A 6,000-nucleotide genomic window follows, 5' to 3' on the forward strand; every position below is an offset into this window, starting at 1 on the left:
CCTTTACAGACGGTCCCTAACTGTGGTTGAAATACTATCAGCTGTTATGATGCTGATAAAGACAGCACCGTTCACATTCTATCAAGATACTGAAAGAAACCATATCTCCACTCCTGTTCCAGAGTTAAAATGTTGTCTACATTTGGTGACACACAATCAGTGTCTAGATTTCAGTTAATATTTAACTAATCTGAACAGCAAGCTACAGTACCCTTGACTTACCATAGGCCTAATTGAAGTCTGTGTCTTGTCAGCTGTCAAATGTATTTAGCACCTCACAATCATCACACATAACATTAACCACTTTGTCAAATTTCTACCCAGACATTGGCTGTCTAGATTCCTGCTGTTTGTTGTTGTTGTTTTCAATATTCCCAGCGACCTGCCCTGTCTGGATAGAGGAACAGTATAAGCTGTCCTGTCTGGAACTGAGAGGAGAGGAGTAACAGCATAACCTGTCCTGTCTGGAACTGAGAGGAGTAACATCATAACCTGTCCTGTCTGGAACTGAGAGGAGTAACATCATAACCTGTCCTGTCTGGAACTGAGAGGAGTAACAGTATAACCTGTCCTGTCTGGAACTGAGAGGAGTAACAGTATAGCCTACAGCATGAAGACCGAAGCAGGTGGGAGTACTGTTGAGGACAGTGGTGTCTGTCTATCACAGGTGAAGGATCTTTGAAATGAACCAAAAATATATATTGTTCAAATACTGGTTGAGTCAACTAATTAAAGAATGGACCTGACCAGAGAGGCCCAGGACCTGAAGAACAGTTTGCAGTTCTCCCAGGGTCAGCTCGATGAGTTGAAACAGGAGAACGGCAAGATGACAGCAATCTGTAAGTCATTGAGAGAGGACATCAGTTCTGTGTGTGAATCCATGATACCAATGAGGGAGAAATCAGATTCTCTCGAGGTACAATCAAGGCGACACAACATAGTTGTGGACGAAAATGCAGAATCTCTACATGAGACCTGGATGGAGTCCGGAAATGATCTGGGAGAAACTGAAGATGGACCACAGGAAGATTGAGGTGGAGCCCACAGGACTGGGCCTGTGAGCTCCAAAGTGGACAAAGTGGACAAACTGTGAGCCATCATACTCATGCATAAAACAACAAATAATGAAATAAAAACATTGTAAGTTAAAATGTTGTAAAGTTAGTGTGAGAGAGGTGAAAAATTATTATCATCGATCAATAACGACAAATCTCTTGGCATTGACAACTTAGATGGAAAGCTACTGAGGATGGGCGCTGATTCTATAGTCACTCCTATCTGTCAGATCTTTTGTCTGAGTCTTTGAGGAAAGTCTTTGTCCTCAGGCCTGGAGGGAAGCCAAAGTCATTCCGTTACCCAACAGTGGTAAAGTACTGGTTCTAACAGCAGTCCTGTTGGAACCAATAGCAGACTGGGGTGGAAAGGTAGGTCTTCTCTGTCTGGGGTGGAAAGGTATGCCCTACTCTGTCTGGGGTGGAAAGGTAGGTCCTACTCTGTCTAGGGTGGAAAGGTAGACCTACTCTGTCTGGGGTGGAAAGGTAGACCTACTATGTCTGGGGTGGAAAGGTATGCCCTATTCTGTCTGGGGTGGAAAGGTAGGCCTACTCTGTCTGGGGTGGAAAGGTAGGACCTACTCTGTCTGGGGTGGAAAGGTAGGTCTACTCTGTCTGGGGTGGAAAGGTAGGACCTACTCTGTCTGGGATGGAAAGGTAGGTCTACTCTGTCTGGGGTGGAAAGGTAGGCTTACTCTGTCTGGAGTGGAAAGGTAGGCCTACTCTGTCTGGGGTGGAAAGGTAGGCCTACTCTGTCTGGAGTGGAAAGGTAGGCCTACTCTGTCTGGGGTGGAAAGGTAGGCCTACTCTGTCTGGGGTGGAAAGGTAGGACCTACTCTGTCTGGGGTGGAAAGGTAGGTCTACTCTGTCTGGGGTGGAAAGGTAGGCCTACTCTGTCTGGGGTGGAAAGGTAGGACCTACTCTGTCTGGGGTGGAAAGGTAGGACCTACTCTGTCTGGGGTGGAAAGGTAGGACCTACTCTGTCTGGGGTGGAAAGGTAGGCCTACTCTGTCTGGGGTGGAAAGGTAGACCTACTATGTCTAGGGTGGAAAGGTATGCCCTACTCTGTCTGGGGTGGAAAGGTAGACCTACTATGTCTGGGGTGGAAAGGTATGCCCTACTCTGTCTGGGGTGGAAAGGTAGACCTAGTATGTCTGGGGTGGAAAGGTATGCCCTACTCTGTCTGGGGTGGAAAGGTAGACCTACTATGTCTGGGGTGGAAAGGTATGCCCTACTCTGTCTGGGGTGGAAAGGTAGACCTACTATGTCTGGGGTGGAAAGGTAGACCTACTATATCTGGGGTGGAAAGGTATGCCCTACTCTGTCTGGGGTGGAAAGGTAGACCTACTCTGTCTGGGGTGGAAAGGTAGGACTTACTCTGTCTGGGGTGGAATTGTAGGTCTACTCTGTCTGGGGTGGAAAGGTAGGACTTACTCTGTCTGGGGTGGAAAGGTAGACCCTACTCTGTCTGGGGTGGAAAGGTAGGTCCTACTCTGTCTGGGGTGGAAAGATAGGTCTACTCTGTCTGCGGTGGAAAGGTAGGCCTTACTCTCTCTGGGGTGGAAAGGTAGGCCCTACTCTGTCTGGGGTGGAAAGGTAGGCCCTACTCTGTCTGGGGTGGAAAGGTAGGACCTACTCTGTCTGGAGTGGAAAGGTAGGCCCTACTCTGTCTGGGGTGGAAAGGTAGGTCTACTCTGTCTGGGGTGGAAAAGTAGGTCTACTCTGTCTGGGGTGGAAAGGTAGGTCTACTCTGTCTGGGGTGGAAAGGTATGCCCTACTCTGTCTGGGGTGGAAAGGTAGGCCCTACTCTGTCTGGGGTGGAAAGGTAGGTCTACTCTGTCTGGGGTGGAAAGTTAGGTCTACTCTGTCTGGGGTGGAAAGGTAGGTCTACTCTGTCTGGGGTGGAAAGGTAGACCCTACTCTGTCTGGGGTGGAAAGGTAGGTCTACTCTGTCTGGGGTGCCACAAAGCCGCTCATTGGGGAATGAATGTAATTATATATATTTCATGAGTGTGTGTGCATTGTTAACATCTGCCTAAATTACTCCTAAATTACTCCTAAATTACTCCTAAATTACTCCTAAATTAATCCGGAACGGTAATCCCAAATCCGGACACCCACGGCCCATCCTTGTGGCGGCATGCCCCACTGTCAGAGTGCCTACCAAGGTACACCACCAGAGGGGGGGACTGCAACGGCGATCACCAACCGGACATCAACTGCCCATCCTTGTGGTGGACTGCTCCGCTTTCAGAAGCCTACCATGTTCGACCACCAGAGGGGACTGCAATGATGATCTACAAACAGGATATCCCGTGGTCATGATTTTATGTTGATTTGTAACTTGCAGGATAAACAAGATCCAAACCACCAGGGGGGGGGGGGGGGGGTATGTCATGATGTTGCCCTCTTTGGACACAGCAAGCACCATCCCAAGCAAGCACCATCCCCCTACCTCTGCACCATCCCCCTACCTCTGCACCATCCCCCTACCCCTGCACCATCTCTCTCTGTCTCTCTGTCTCCTACACCCAGGCTGCTGTGGTCAGAGAGGTCGTAAATTCCTGGAGGAGATTATCTCCTCATGGCCACAGTATAGAGAGAGAGTGAGTTTTCATAGAGAGAACAAAGGAATTTCTTCCACCTCACAGAACTGGAGGTCCGAACAACATTTATGTTCTGGAGAAGGTATAAAAGATCGGTGAAGAATCCAGCTACGAACTGGTCCGTTTGGTACAATTTTGTGAAACTCATGAGAGACAATACGGCCACATTACCATAACGCTGTTTATACAATAACCTCAGTTATGAGGCTTGCATCTAATTGTTGTATAAAATGAATGAGTAAAGATGATACTATTTGTGAAATGATGTGATGCTTTGTAATGATGTTAATGTGAGAGAATTGTATTTCTGTTTAAAGTTTCACTAAGTCATTGGCACGCCCCCAGGGGCACAGACAGGACCTGGCGTCATGGGAACAGCCCTTTTCTATGTTCTGAATAAAACCCCCACCTGGGTTTTCCCACTTCAGACCAGCTTACCTCGATAACGAGAGGGCTAAGGTTTGAGACCAGACTAGTACCTCTATCACAGAGGAAAATAAGTGTTTGAGTAGATTGCTGAATCCATCCCACGTGGTTAAACACTTAGACTATCGATTCCGACAGAATAAGAACAAGTCTTTGATATTAATTACTAGTCTGCAGCTAGGAATTCGATATCATTGAGCCGACAACCACCGAAACATTAATTCTAATACGACAGGAATGAATGTCAGTCTGAACTATCCAATACTAACCACGAGAGAGAGAGAGAGAGGGCGGACAAACTCTCCAACAGAAACAAACTTTTCAACAGAGATCCCGACGAGACACTGAGCGTAAATATATATATTGATTGCAATTATTCCCGAATGAGTGAGCGTTCATGTGCAAAGGATTAGCATTTAAATTAATATAATTATCATCTTTGTAGTGTCTCATCTCAGTCGACCCCCACTTCCCTTTTCGTCCACAAAGCCGCGATACCGGTTTATCCCACTAGGGAAACTCCGTTATCATTTCCTTGTAACTATCTACTGTTTGTTTATGCATTTCTGTGAATTACTTAGTAAATAAATGATTTAAAACAATTGATGTATTGATAACTTATAGTGAAGACTGGGTTTGTGCAGATAACCAACAATTTACGACGTTCAGAATGAGACTGACGTGAGGTAAAGAATAATTCATTAATCAGAAGACTAATTGATCAGATATTAAAATATCTGAAAGTTATATTAGGAAAATTATAACTTTGTAATCTGAATATTTTCCTGGGTGCCCCGACTTCCTAGTTAATTACAGTTACGTGATTAATCAGTTTAATCGCGTAATAATAATTACAGAGAGTGATTTGATAAATAAGTCTTCAGTTTTAATGATGCCAAAGACACGACAATACATTCATGCAATGCATTTCCTATAAAGGAGATATTTACACTCCTACTCTTGTCCACAGTGGTCTGTGAGCCCGCAACCTTCTGGCCCGCATCCCTGTGTGCAATCAAAATTCTCACGTTGCCATGTTACAGGACAAATAACAGTTTCTAAAACTGCATATCTAAGGCTCTGGTCTGTCCAAGAAGTGAGGGTAAATGGTTCTCTACTCTCCACTTTATATTGAAAATATTATTTGGGGTATAGAGGAGGGTCACTTGTTTTCAAGTGTTCAGGGAGGGTTTATGTCAAATATATTTTGCTGAAGGGAGGGCCATCCATTTTAATTTCAGAGTGGTCCAATTTTCTCCATGTAACCCATATTCGAAATTACCTGCAATCCCTAAAGTAAAGTAAAAAAAAGTCCTGACTTTTCTAAAAGGTTTTGGTTTTCTTACCTTTTCAGGACATTCTGGTGTCTTTTCAGGACATTCTGGTGTCTTTTCATGACATTCTGGTGTCTTTTCAGGACATTCTGGTGTCTTTTCAGGACATTCTGGTGTCTTTTCAGGACATTCTGGTGTTTTGTCAGGACATTCTGGTGTCTTTTCAGGACATTCTGGTGTCTTTTCAGGACATTCTGGTGTCTTTTCAGGACATGCTGGTGTCTTTTCAGGGCATTCTGGTGTCTTTTCAGGACATTCTGTTGTTTTGTCAGGACATGCTGGTGTCTCTTTTCAGGACATTCTGGTGTCTTTTCAGGACATGCTGGTGTCTTGTCAGGACATTCTGGTGTTTTGTCAGGACATTCTGGAAAACAATTGATTCCAATTCAAAATCCTATTTTTCCTAACCCCTAAACTAACCTTTAACCTAACCTTATCCTAAACCTAACCACTAAGCCTAAAATAGCCTTTTTCCTTGTCGAGACCAGTGAAATGTCCCCCACCTGTCAAAAAGTACTATTGTGAGGACTTCTGGTCCCCACAAGGATAGTAAAACCAAATACAAACACACACACACACACA

Source organism: Oncorhynchus clarkii, chromosome 20 (genome assembly GCF_045791955.1).
Source record: "Oncorhynchus clarkii lewisi isolate Uvic-CL-2024 chromosome 20, UVic_Ocla_1.0, whole genome shotgun sequence".
Taxonomy (NCBI): Eukaryota; Metazoa; Chordata; class Actinopteri; order Salmoniformes; family Salmonidae; genus Oncorhynchus; species Oncorhynchus clarkii.